This window comes from Lissotriton vulgaris, chromosome 3_1 (genome assembly GCF_964263255.1).
Source record: "Lissotriton vulgaris chromosome 3_1, aLisVul1.2, whole genome shotgun sequence".
Lineage (NCBI taxonomy): Eukaryota > Metazoa > Chordata > Amphibia > Caudata > Salamandridae > Lissotriton > Lissotriton vulgaris.
In genome coordinates, this window is record NC_141689.1 from 537,430,538 (window position 1) to 537,445,073 (window position 14,536).

Below are 14,536 nucleotides of genomic sequence, written 5' to 3' on the forward strand. Positions count from 1 at the left end.
ACCGTGTCCACCAGCTTGTTGTGGTCCACCTTCAGCAATGTTAATCCGGTGGTGAGAGCGCCCATTTGTAGCTCCATTGCTGCTCTGGAGTCCCGAATCTCCTTGAGGATGAGGTCCAGTTTGTCCTGCATCTCCTCCCCATGTCCGGTTGAGGTAGCCCCGGGCGAGGAGGGCCTACTTGTGGTGCCCATCATGGTGTGGGAAGAGTTGGATCCTTGCTGCCTTTCCTCTGTCTTCGCCCAGGGTCTGCCCATGGCGTAGTGCGGCTCCCAGTCCCCCCGTGGGGCAATACTTATGATCTGTTAAGAGGGCGTGGCAGTAGCGCCCGGAGCGGCGACGTGGTGCAATTCAGTCATTCCATAGAGAACCCTGGAAAGGGTTCAGTAAGGAGGGTCTTGGGTTAGGCCAGCCTGTGCTGTGTTGCGTGGGTTCAGTCAATGTGGGTTGCCCGGTGTTGGTGGGCTGCAAGGCGGTTAAGTTGCCACACCGTCCAACCAGACTGCATCCGTCAGTGTGGTCCCACCAGCAGCCTGTCCGTAGGGGTGGTCCCCCACTGCCCCCCGGCATATACTTTCTATATGATGAAAACTAAAGTATTTACAGGTATATACATAGAATTGTTGAAAGTGTGAAGAATAAATCACGTTATATTTGAAGACTGGGCTCTGCGCAATCTGTGACTGAAAGTACAGGATTGATGTTTGGAATATATATATATATATATTCACTGAAAAAACCATAGGTTTCACACCAGTTATAGTTAGGAATTAGCATTTAAAAAACCTATTAAATTCACTGAAAAAACCATAGGTTTCACACCAGTTATAGTTACCTGGAAATTTTACTGACATAAAACCATTGAAATTCCCACGTTATAGTTAGTTGGACTCACTATAACTTGCGCGTGTAATGCACTGCTGATGACAAAACATATTACATCACTCATGACATGGTCAGTGACATCACTCATGACATCACTCATGACACCATCCAGTGAATGTGTGTCTTTCTGAAAAATAAACATGTTTTATATATGTATATGTAAAGGTCGATGGAAGAATAAATGTTTCAATAAGTGTCTTAATGTATTTTTTTTTTTAAATTGATTGGTTAACTGGCTTATTAAGTGTATCATAGTGAATACATATATTAGCGAGTATTGTTTAAATATTTAAATGTTTGTATCAGTGTATCACTTTGTGTATAAGTGGCTGCATGGGTTGGTGAGTAGCTACATGTGTGAGTATATGGGTTATTAGATTTTTTTTAGTATCAGTATAAGTGTCAGTATGATTTGGTGGGGGTGTTACTTAGCACATAGATGCATCAATGACTGACTCACTGTTTGTATGTGTTTTGAAGACCGCATATGTGCCGGACTGTATGGGTGAATGAGTGTGTATATGTATGTGTTAGTAAGTGAATGACTGTCTTACTAGTGTCTTTATCAGTAACTACATATGTTTTAATCTAGTATATGTGAGTATTGATGTATATAAGTGAGTATATGTGAGAGTGAGAGATTGAAAGAGTTCTTGTTTTAATAAGTATGTGTTTCTATAAGTGATTTTTTAAGAGAGTAAGTATGTGTAAGTTTCCTTAGAAGTAAGGTGGTAGTGTGTGTATAGCTGTATATGCAAAAAAATGGATGTTCAATAGTTTATTTGCATGTGTGAGTATGTGTGTGAGCAACTTTTGGAAGACTGTCGGTGTGTTAATGGATGTATAGGTGTCTCATTACATATGATGAGTGAGTATATGTATGAATGACTATATAGAACTGTTGGTGAATGAGTGGATGTGTATATAAATGGTGGAATTACTGAATTGGTTGTTGTAACTGGTATAGGTATCTCCACTTTTTTGAAAACGTTAGTTTCTATTTTTGAATATGTGTTTCAAGGGTTACTTTACAGTGAAAGGAGGTCAGTCACTCTGTCACAAGGATGGTGTCATCAGTGATGTCATGAGTGATGTCACTGACCATGTCATGAGTGATGTAATATGTGATATCATCAGCAGTGCATTACACGCGCAAGTTATAGTGAGTCCAACTAACTATAACGTGGGAATTTCAATGGTTTTATGTCAGTAAAATTTCCAGGTAACTATAACTGGTGTGAAACCTATGGTTTTTTCAGTGAATTTAATAGGTTTTTTAAATGCTAATTCCTAACTATAACTGGTGTGAAACCTATGGTTTTTTCAGTGAATTTCATACTTTTTTAAAATGCTAATTCCTAACTATAACTGGTGTGAAACCTATGTTTTTTTCAGTGAATTTCATAGGTTTTTTAAATGCTAATTCCTAACTATAACTGGTGTGAAACCTATGGTTTTTTCAGTGAATTTCATAGGTTTTTTATCTGCTAATTCTTAACTTTTTATAGGGTCTCATACCTATGTGTTTTTAGTAAATTTCTAACGTTATTTTTTCGCAAATATCTATAGCTTAAAAAGGTATGTTTTTCTAAAAATGAATCCTATGTTGTATATTAATATAATATTTGGTTTTTGAAAACTATATTCTTTTTTTTTATATTTCACTCTGGAGCGCTCCCGGTGCGCGTACCGGGCGCGTCCCGTCAGCGCATCAACAAAAAAATAATTTAAAAAAAATAATGAAGGAGTGAGCATGAGGAATGGGGATAAAGAGAGTGGTGTAAAGAGAAAGAGAGCTAGAGGGAGGAACACAGAGGAACTGTGTAATAGATAGTAAAACAGAGAAAAGGTTTAAGAGGAAGTAACTGAGAAAAGGAAAATGAATAAGGGAGCAAAAGAAGAGAAGAAAGAGGAAGAAAACTAAAGCAGATGTTCTGGGAGAATGTGAATGGGTGGTGAGAGTAAAAGGAAGGAGAGTAAAGGATGAGGAATGAAAGATAGTGACGGAACCAGAGAAAAGGAACAGTGGTGACGGAGGGAAAGAAAATAGCAGTGAGTGTAAGTAAAAAGGAGTGAAAGAGGGTGGATAAAAGTGAATAAGGGTAAGACATGGGGAGTGACAGAGAGAAAGAACAGAGAGAGTAAAGGAAGGAGTGTCAGAAAGGGACTAAGTGAAGCAGAAAAAAAAGAAAAGAGAGGGAGTGTGGGTGAGCAGGGGCACTGAAAGAAGTTGAATTTGGTAGGAAAGTAAGGAAAAGAGAAGTAAATATGGAGGATAAGAATAAGTGAGGGAAGTAGAGTAAGAAAACAGAGGTGAGGTAGGGTGAGAGAAAAGTAGTGAGTTTAAAACAAAGGGTGATGATAAACTACATTTTGTACTCACACTTACCATATAATTAATGAAAACTTACTTGCATCTTTAAACTACACTTTGTATCTGTGAAAGACAAAAGAAAAAACAAGTTATAATTAGTAAAATATATTTTTAAAAATAAAAGAAACAGGTCAAGAGGTAACAAATAAAAAAAAGTGTACTAAGAAATAAAGCAATAGTGAAGAATACAAAAACAGAAATAAAGTAATGTAGAAAGAGAAAAAATAGGGAAAAAGAAATAGAAAGAGAACAAATTACTGAAGATAAGTAAGATACTAAAAGAATGCGAGATACCAAAACGAAATCAGGAAAGAGAAGAAAGTAAAAGGAAAATGAGTGAAAAGGAGAGGAGTCTAAATGAGGAACTATTAATAAGAAAGTGGAATGGAAGATGACTGAGAGTGAGTGAAGGGGAGTCACAGAGTGAAGGGATGTAAGGAATGAAGTTAATATAGAACGATAGAGGAAAAAGGAGTGAGGAAGTAAGTAGACAGAAAGACAAAGAGAAGGACTGAGTGAACTGCAGTACAATGAGTGAAGATTGCAAAAAGAGTAAAGGAGCAAAATAAGGAAACAGAGGGGAAGAGAACTAAAGCAGTGGTACTGAGAGAATGTGAGAAAGATGAAAAGTGGTGGAAGGGAGAGAGGAAATGCAGACAGTTGAAATTGGATTGAGGAGTTGTGAATGAAGTGGAGTAAAGGAACATTGATGAAACAAAGTGAAAGAAAGGCAGTGTAAGTGAGTAAAGGGAGCTAAATAAGGGTGGAAAAAGGAAAATGAGTGTGAGACAATGGGGATACAATATAAATTACACAATGCAAACTATAGAATAACTTATACAACATGTTACATAGTTTTTTTTGCTGTTCTCAGAATATATTGAATTTCACTTAAATTAGTAAGTTCAAACTCTTCATCATATAACAGCCGGAAAAAAAACACAATCTAAAAGATTGTGTTTAAAAAAAACATAAACACTTACAACTCATATAAGTACACTAATCTTTAATTCACTTACTTTTCCGTGAGGCCAAATAGAAGATAGTGAAGGTCCTTTTGGTGGAAAAAAAGTCTGCTGTTCTCTATAACGTCCATTTCATCGACTTCCTATGAAAAAAAATCTAAAAACATCATACCTTACACTTTCCTTACGGCCAAATCATGTCTGATATATGAGTATTTTTTACTTTGAGATCCACTTACAGTACCTATATGAGATAAATAATTTAAAACATTAGATTAACTAACTAACTAACTAACTTTTATTATCTATTCCCGTCTTCAAAGGCCAATTCCCTACACTAAAACTTTGGTTTTAAAAACACTAGGTAAGAATTTTTAGAGTCATAAGGCAAACGTTGTTTATAAGTCAAATGAGAATCATTGCAGTAACTCCAACCTTTTTCACATTTTAAGTAGCATGTATAATGTCCTGATGTTGTCGAAGGACCGTCATGATAAATAATAGCTTCAGTTGTAAAGGTTCTTCCTGAAATTGATAACTGAGAAGCCACAACATTTTTTATACAAGTTGACAATTAAGTTCCATCAGGTCTACATCGTTGGAAAACTAAAATGATATACTGACCATAACTTTGTATAAATAATGTAGATAGCATTGGACAGCTACATTGGGTACACACCATATTATGATCAGCTGCTTTAACTAGATTTTTAAATGACTCTGATTTACAGTCAGGTAAAGTCAAATATATAAATCTTTCAGTATCTATTCTAGTATTACTTGATGAACTACAATTGTGGCAGTCATGCTGCCATTGATAAGAAAGGCTGAAAAGATCATCTACACCTTCATCTTCCAAAACACCAAACATATACATTAAAAATTCCTGACAATCCTGCTGAATGTTCTGTGAAAATTTATCTTGACCAGAACACATATCTAAAATATTTCGAATTTCTGTTCAACTTTCTATTTTTGCTCCATCACTGCTACATTTCTCAAACACAGAATTCAATAAACCACACAATCTTTGATCCCGATTTTCAACAATCTTTTCTTGTAAAGTTTGAAGAAAAAAAACAACATTAACCACTACATTAGCATAGCAGTTGACACCAGAACTATTTTCAAACTGAAATCCAACAACATTTTCTTCACAATCCTTTTTCTTTCTGTTTTGAATTACAGTTTCATCTACTTTTTGTCTTTTTGCTACTACCTCACTGCAATTACTCTCATTTCTTCTTTTTCGGCCTACCACACGTTTTTTCAAACAGAGGATATTGAGGCAAATGTGGAGCATACTCTCTTCTTAACCTATTGTATTCTTTAACACAATCTAGATCTGCACAAATCTTTGTCTCATCACACGCAATCAAGTACAAGCCTGATAAAGTTCTGACTCGGGATAATGCCACATATGCCATACCCTCTTTAAACACAGATCTTCCAATGTTTACTAAAGCATTATCTACACTTAAACCTTGAGATTTATGAATTGTTACTGCATACGCCAAACAAACCAGAAACTGTTTTCGGCGAACGTATACGTCTTTTACAAGTAATTCAATTCCATCTCTATTTCTATAATTCACAAAATCAACAACATAACCCATTGATCCATTTACCAGACCTCTTTCAACATTTAAATTCCTTGTCAAAAAGATACGACAATTTAAACACACATTCAGAGTCTTTTCAAAACCAGCTGTTTTAGATACAGTTTTCTCTAATTAATCCAATTTGGTTTTCAAATTTTCAGACAAAACAATTGTTGTACCCATATGCTCTATTTTATCTATTGCTTCCAGTTTCACAATCTCTTCATTTTCTAACTCTAACATTTTGTTGTTGAACATGGAACATTCTTGCAGAGTTGGCATCAAACATATCCCAGATTTCTTCTCAGTAATTTTTAAAAAAATATTCTCAGGAAGAATGTTTTCATTTGGATACAAATTTGAAATTAATCGAGCATGTAAAGCTTCTTTCCCAAGCTCGCTTACTTTTCCAATTCTTACATCTTGTAGAATATTTTTATAATCTTCATCCTTTGCCTGTCGCATATTTTGAAGCAGTTCAGCATATTTAAAATTTAACCATATATTAACGTTTCCAATGCTTCCAAGGGACTTCCTGGTATCTTCATGTGTGAGCATTTTAAACACTGGTTGTCCTTTTACTGGAGTCAACTGCAATAGATCTCCAAAAACAATAATGTGTTTTCCTCCAAATAACACATCATACTCTGTTCTAAGAATTTCTTGCATTCTCAAATGCACAAAAGCAAGCATTAGATTTGAGACCATGCTTACTTCATCAATGATAAGAAGTTTAATTTTCTTCAAGACTCTTGAAACTTCAGAACACCCATCTCCAGATAACTTGTTGTAATGCAATTTATTATCATGCTCAACTGGCAGCATCAGTAAATGATGTAGAGTAATCCCTTTAATGTTATGTGCTGCCAGACCAGTTGGAGCAGTTACAACACAAGACAGCAGTGAATCAGTCCTTTTCTGCAGATAACTTGCAATGGCTTTAATTAGAAAACTTTTTCCTGTCCCCGCTTCTCCACTTACGTACATTCGGTCAGGTTCAAATGATGTACATGAGCACTCTTTTTTCTCATGTCTGAATCCATGTTCAATCTGTTCTGTAACTTCATCATATATCATTTTCTTCTCAACGTTTAGTTGCTTTACCAAATCTTCTAAGTTAACTCCATCCTCTTGAGCTTGTTCCATAGCTCTTTCCACCTCATCCATGGCAGTGGCAGCTTCATTTTGGATAATAGGTCCTCCTAGTGGATCCTGACTCAATGAAGTAGAACTCTGACTGTCTTGAGAACTGTCTCTAGCAATCTCTTCAGCAATTGTGGTTTCTTGCTCTATTTCTTTGTTCAACATTTGCAGATAATTTAGAAAAATAGGACATTCTATGGTATCCTTAGTTGCATTAAAAGAGTCTTCATAACAGAGAAAATCTCCAAGTAGTTCCTCTTCTGTACGCCATGGCTTAAAGAGTTGCAAAAGAGCTAAATAGTAAAATTCTCTTTTGTCTGGAGCTTCGCAACTCAATTTTCGTTGATTAATCAAATGGCCTTTTTTCTGCTTCACTAGACATCCTTCATAGCCAAAGACTGCATATTTTCCATTATTGATATCTTCTGTGATGTTCCTCTTATAACTGTAGTTTTGCAGAACTTCATACAAACAAGTGTTCTCAAGGTGAGTACTTCTATTTGGATAGTATGTATCCAACATATTTGTCTTCAAAATATCTGTACTGTTTGGTTCTTTCTCCGCCAAATATTCAATTTCTTGTACAGATTTCAAAACTCAGTTTCGTGTTGCAGCAAGACCTAGACTCACCCAAATGATTGTTCTTGATTTGGCATAGAGACTTGCTGATGATAACCGATCAGAAAATTCATATGCTCCAATTTCTCGATGCGACAACATCTTCAGACTGAAACTGTTTAATTTCTTGCTTAGACTCTTTTCATGTGAAATGTCCTCCCACATTTCCTTCAGTTCTGTCTTTTCTTTTTTTGTGATGTAAGATGTCACATATCGAGCCACAGCAATAGAGTTGTCATCAACGAACTTAATATCCATGTTAGCATTCCACATGGACAAAATCACTGGGTTGTAATCGTTGATGTACTTAGACTCTTCGTTTCTTTTTAAATTGTATGTATTTTTGGGAGATTTCCTCGTCACAGTATGTCGTAGAGATGACATCAAATTATTTACGCTTCCCTTAGAAATCACTGGTCGTGGAAACGCAAAACGACATTTCGTGTAGTACTTTTCCTTGTTTTTAAATTTTCGACGACAGTACTTTCCACAACTATGAGATTGAAAACGTAAAACTTGTTGCCTTAAACTGTTTTCTTCAGTAGTTTTTGGAGCAGCACATGTTGAATACTCTTCAATGAAACTCATTACTATTTCATCCGAATCTGATCCAAATTTGGGTGCATTTTTAATCCATAACAACATATGTATATGAGGAGCACCTCTCGCTTGATATTCCTTCCTCCAAAAGAAATCCAAAACCTCTCCAAGGGGAGGATTTTTTTTGTTGGTAATAAAAGACATCATAGCTTCAAATCTATGATTAAAATATCTGCAAACATTCACTGGATCCAAAGAACACAGTTCTCCAGGTGTTTTCAATTCTATATTTTGTATGTTTCCATTTGCCTCTCGTAGAAATTGAAGTAAGTCGTCCCATGCATAATCAGCACAGCTAAGAGTGAGGAACCATGTAGGAGTTCCTAAGTTTCTTAGCATACATTTCAATTCTCCATGACGACGGAACCAATAATCATTGGTTCCACGCTGACATGCCATGAGATTGATTAGCTGAGATTCCAAAATACTATCTTGCAGATTGACTTTCTCCATAAAGTCCCTTGCAGAAACATTTTGCAAATGAGCTCCACTTTTTAATATATGATTAACTGCATAAGAAAGACCAGGCAAATCACTTTCATACAGTAGATGAAACAAATACGGTATGCATTGCCGAAACATTGAATCTTCAGCATATAATCTTAAAGTCCGGTATTCAGCTGCAGGAATTTGAACTGGTCGATCGTCATATCGTCCACCACGACCTGTTGGAAATAACTGTGGAAAACAACGAGCTTCCAAACTTTCTTCCCATACACTAATGGGACTTCCTTTTGCTGCTTTCATTTGAAACAAGTGAATTGCATTCCCCATTACTTCTTTGGAATGCAAAGGATGAACAGTATAATGTTCAAATATTTCTTCACTTCTAGACACATCAACCTTTTCAATTTGGCCAACTGAACAATCACTGTCTTCTTCTGTAGCTGTTTCCTCTGCTCCAACACTTACATCTTTATAGTACTCATTGTTTTTGACCAAATACAACGTTGCCTTTTTGACTTTCCTAACATCCACTAAATCTTGCCAGATTTTCTTACTCTTTGTCGGAACCCCATTAACTAGAATAACTAGAGGATCCTCTTCTACTCTTTCTACACCAATTGTGTCAATATTTTTCTTGACATCTAGAGGCAAATAAACAACTCTTCCCTTTAATCCTCTTTGTAAATCTGTAGGAGGTAATTTCCCTATCTTAGGCTCCATGCGAACAATAGCTTGAAAAGGATGGACACATTGAATCAAAATTGATTCATAAGTATTTAAATCCATCAATTCAGAAGGAATATCTATCAACTGAAGATTATTATGAACTGCTCTAGCAGGCATTCAATTTTCATTTAATTTTTTCAAACAATAATTACAAATACGCTGATCAAAACTCAAATCAAAAGAATTATCCACCAACAAATAACTTACAAAATCCTTCCATTCACTATTATTTTCCAATTCACATTTTGCATATAAATCAACTAACCTAGTCTGAATCTTATAATGAGTCCGTCGACAACACACACAAGTTAAATTAGGCCTTTCACTTGATTTCACCTTAAACTTGGTAATTTCCTTGTCAAACTTTTCTGTACTTGAAATCTGTCCATTGTCTTCCACATTACCATCCATTACTATATCCATTTCTACACTGTCCTCTTTGTTCCCAAAATAACAAAACTCAATTTCTTCACAAATAGTCTTCACATCCACTTCAGATCCATGCAAAAGAGCACTGTTTAACTGTTTAAGCTTAAGTGCTGGACTTTTTGCATAACACAACTTTCTCACTAATTTCCTCACCTTATTATGATGCACTGCTAACATCCTAAAATGATGAAAAACACTCTGACATACTTTTCTAGAAAGACATGCCAGTGAATGCCCATGCAAACCTGTGCTTTCTCTCACTCTGCAAGGACCTAACTCTTGCAAGATCTTCATTTTTTGTTTGAGACTTTTCTTACTATATGTACGTAAGAAATTTCAAAGCAAATCGATTGAATCCTGTCGCACACTACAAATACTACTGCATTTCCATGTATACACGGGACCCTTAGTACGTCTCCCTAAAACTTCGTCAGCTAACACCTATTCTGCATCTCTAGACACAAGTTTCTCTTTTTCCATCACACAACCATCTTTCACCTCATATGCTCGACCACTGGTGTCAACTGCATGCACCAAATCATTTTCCTGAAAGTAACTCTCTTCATTGAAAAATGGCTCAGAACTTGAACTAAAGTCAAAGAATCAAAAGAGGGCCTTGACTCGTTACTCAGTGAGGCTGAGTCCAACTAATACTAATGACCAACACAATAGCCAAAACTGGGGTTTCAATAATTGAATGAACTGGTTTCACTGAAGGTTGTTTTGATTGAATCAAACAACAACCGGTTAACTTGTTACACCGAGCAAATTTATTTGATTTTTGCAAACGGTCTTTTTTTCTTTTTTCAACACATTATTCGTTGTGCGTGGAAAATACAAAATGAACAATGAAATACGTTTTATGTACAATATATACAAACATCTAAATACAACATTTCATACACACTTGGCCAAACATTCATACACAGACCATACAAAGCAAATAATAATACAAGAAACACTTTGTCCAGGCATCTGTAAAACAATCAGTGGAAAATGATTCTTTTCATATTTTAAACTGTCGTTGTCATTATCATGAGATCCCTCATGAACCAAAATTAATGAAATCACTATTCCGACATGAAAATGGTAGCCAGATGCGGGACTGAAAAGCTGGTCGACGCGTTTCAAACCCCTAGGAATTGGTGGGGTTCTCCTCAGGACCGGGTTTGGTTCTCAATCCAAAAGTTCAACCGACAATTTGAAGGTTTCCGATCAAAATCGTATTTCCCAACAGGTTTAGTTACAGCAGCTGCGAGCTGGCGGTTTAAGTCTCGCTGCTCTGATATTCTCTTTGGCGGCTGCTCCTATTCGGGGCGGGAGCAAGGCGATGGTCCTTCTCCTTAGCTGGTGTACATGGTTCAACCGGCTGGAGGACTAAATCATTTTTTCTTAACTTCAAAAGCCTGATCAACAATCTTCTCTACACTTTTCTTTTTCTTATAAAAAGCAGTTCTCTGTTTACCTTTCTTATCATTTTTTAGCAGATTTAAAACTATCCTATTACGAAACATTCGCCTACGAATGTCCCTAAATTGATTTACCCTTCTATTGCTATCCATTCTCTTCTCTCCTACTCCAATCGAGACATTTTTTGTGGGCCTCTCCTTCCTTTTTAGATTTGCTGTCTCCTTCTGAATATTCACATTACCAATATCATTTCTTTTTGTACGACATATGTTGCGAAGAAAAGACTTAATTGTCTTACCAGGAGCTTTTCTGGTGTTTTTTGAAGTAGTTGTTGTAGAGGATTCCATAAATTCTGTTGCTGATGTTCTCCTTTTACGTATGGTATTTTTGATACTTCTTTGCCTTAAAGGCATTTTTGCTTGCTTTTAAAAAGTTGATTTGAATCTGTTGTTCTGAAAAAAAACACATTAAAGACCACTATTAGCAAACAACAAAGTAATGACAAAAAGCAAACAATATAAACAATAATTGCAACATATTTAAGTTTATACAACAGCAACTCAGGGCCTTATTTATGAAGGCCTTGCGCCACCAGTGCATCCCATGTTAAAAGAGACATACCGGCGCCACAAGACAATCATAAATAAGACCCAAATATAAATACCATTCATTGGCACCAAAAATCGTTTTTTGAATAACATTTAAAAAACACAGGGCAGAACCTATGTACAAGCACTGAATTTCACTTTTGAAACCTCACTGTTTCCCAAAATACAAATCCTCTACCTTGCAAATGTTGATAGCAAGCATTATCAAAAAGCAGAATACAAACCAAGAGCAAAGAAACTCAGGGCCTTATTTATGAAAGCCTTGCGCCACCAGTGCGTCACTTTCTTCCCATGTGAAAAGTGATATACCTACACCACAAGACAATCATAAATAAGACCCAAATATTAATTCCATTGATTTGCACCAAAAATCGTTTTTTGATTAACATTTAAAAAACACAGGGCAGAACCTATGTACAAGCACAGAATTTCACTTTTGAAACATCACTGTTTCCCAAAATACAAATCCTCTACCTTGCAAATGTTGATATCAAGCATTCAAAAGGCAGAGCACAAACCAAGAGCAAAGAAACTCAGGGCCTTATTTATGAAGGCCTTGCGCCACTAGTGCGTCACTTTCTTCCCATGTTAAAAGTGTCCTACCGACGCCACAAGACAATCTTAAATAAGGGCCAAATGAAAATACCATTCATTTGCACCCAAATTCGTTTTTTGAATAACATTTAAAAAAACACTGCACAGAACCTATGTATAAGCACTCAATATCACTTTTGAAACATCACTGTTTCCCAAAATACATATCCTCTACCTTGCAAATGTTGATATCAAGCATTATCAAAAAGTAGAACGCAAACCAAGAGCAAAGAAACTCAAGGCCTTATTTATGAAGGCCTAGCGCCACTAGAGCGGCATTTATTTCCCATGTTAAAAGTGACGCACCGGCGGCACAAGGCAATCATAAATAAGGGCCAAATGAAAATACCATTGATTTGCACCCAAAATCGTTTTTTGAATAACATTTAAGAAACACTGCGCAGAACCTATGTACAAGCACAGAATTTCACTTTTGAAACATCACTGTTTCCCAAAATACAAATCCTCTATCTTGCAAATGTTGATATCAAGCATTATCAAAAAGCATAGCACAAACCAAGAGCAAAAAAACTCAGGGCCCTATTTATGAAGACCTTGCGCCACCAGTGCGTCACTTTCTTCCCATGTTAAAAGTGACATACCTACGGCACAAGACAATCATAAATAACAGCCAAATATAAATTCCATTGATTTGCACCAAAAATCGTTTTTGGATTAACATTTAAAAAACACAGGGCAGAACCTATGTACAAGCACAGAATTTCACTTTTGAAACATCACCGTTTCCCAAAATACAAATCCTCTACCTTGCAAATGTTGATATCAAGCATTATCAAAAAGCAGAACATAAACCAAGAGCAAAGAAACTCAAGGCCTTATTTATGAAGGCCTTGCGCCAGAAGAGCGTCACTTATTTCCCATGTATAAAGTGATGCACCGGCTGCACAAGGCAATCATAAATAAGGGCCAAATGAAAATGCCATTGATTTGCCCCCAAAATCGTTTTTTGAATAACATTTTAGAAACACTGCGCAGAACCTATGTACAACCACTCAATATCACTTTTGAAACGTCACTGTTTCCCAAAATACAAATCCTCTATCTTGCAAATGTTGATATCAAGCATTATTAAAAAGCAAAAAACAAACCAACAGCAAATAAACTCAGGGCCTTATTTATGAAGGCCTTGCGCCACAAGAGTATCACTTATTTTCCATGTTTAAAGTGATGCACCGGCTGCACAACGCAATCATAAATAAGGGCCAAATGAAAATACCATTGAATTGCACCCAAAATCGTTTTTTGAATAACATTTAAGAAACACTGCGCAGAACCTATATACAACCACTCAATATCACTTTTGAAACATCACTGTGTCCCAAAATACAAATCCACTATCTTGCAAATGTTCATAATAAGTATTATCAAAAAGCAAAAAAGAAACCAACAGCCAACAAACTCAGGGCCTTATTTATGAAGGCCTTGCGCCACAAGAGCGTCACTTATTTCCCATGTTTAAAGTGATGCACCGGCTGCACAAGGCAATCATAAATAAGGGCCAAATGAAAATACCATTCATTTGCACCCAAATTCGTTTTTTGAATAACATTTAAAAAAACACTGCACAGAACCTATGTATAAGCACTCAATATCACTTTTGAAACGTCACTGTTTCCCAAAATACACATCCTCTACCTTGCAAATGTTGATATCAAGCATTATCAAAAAGTAGAACGCAAACCAAGAGCAAAGAAACTCAAGGCCTTATTTATGAAGGCCTAGCGCCACTAGAGCGGCATTTATTTCCCATGTTAAAAGTGATGCACCGGCGGCACAAGGCAATCATAAATAAGGGCCAAATGAAAATACCATTGATTTGCACCCAAAATCGTTTTTTGAATAACATTTAAGAAACACTGCGCAGAACCTATGTACAAGCACAGAATTTCACTTTTGAAACATCACTGTTTCCCAAAATACAAATCCTCTATCTTGCAAATGTTGATATCAAGCATTATCAAAAAGCAAAAAACAAACCAACAGCAAATAAACTCAGGGCCTTATTTATGAAGGCCTTGCGCCACAAGAGCATCACTTGTTTTCCATGTTGAAAGTGATGCACCGCTGCACAAGGCAATCATAAATAAGGGCCAAATGAAAATACCATTGAATTGCACC